This window comes from Myotis davidii, unplaced genomic scaffold, assembly GCF_000327345.1.
Source record: "Myotis davidii unplaced genomic scaffold, ASM32734v1 scaffold478, whole genome shotgun sequence".
Lineage (NCBI taxonomy): Eukaryota > Metazoa > Chordata > Mammalia > Chiroptera > Vespertilionidae > Myotis > Myotis davidii.
In genome coordinates, this window is record NW_006289570.1 from 1314939 (window position 1) to 1315397 (window position 459).

The 459-nt window shown below is 49.2% G+C and overlaps 1 protein-coding gene across 1 annotated transcript in view; it reads left to right on the plus strand.

The window, feature by feature from the left end:
* The window catches only part of KIAA1671 (KIAA1671 ortholog), a gene marked incomplete at its 5' end in the record, with an annotated part of 99815 nt that overhangs the window by 94319 nt on the left and 5037 nt on the right, over positions 1–459 (plus strand). The window lies entirely within an intron of this gene.

Genomic DNA, 459 nt, shown 5'->3' on the forward strand with positions numbered 1-459 from the left:
AAGGACTCTGGTGGGGAGACCTGGACAGAGCCTGCAACTCAAGGGATAGGGAACGTGGGTGGTGAGGAGGCATAGGTTCAGAGATCTGGGATGTTGTACCCTAGGAGGAAGAAGGAAAACTGTGGGTGTGGGTGTTGTGGGTCCTGTAAAGGGTGTGGCAGTGCCTGCTTCCTCTTAGGGATCAGTCACAGCTGGACCACCTGGAGTGGCAGGGCCAACCCAGCCTCTGGCTGGCCCTTCTCCTGCATCTCCGTCCCCTTTTATAACATGAGAGCGCAGGACATCGGAGATCAGCTTAATCTGAAAGGTTCCCAATCTACATTTATATACTGCCTGTATAATTAAAAATTAATTTGGAAAAAAAAAGATTAAAAAAAACAACATGATTCCATATGGCCTGGTATAGGTCCCGAACGGCTGAACACCTTGGACTTCAGTTTCCCCGTCTGTAAAATGGGC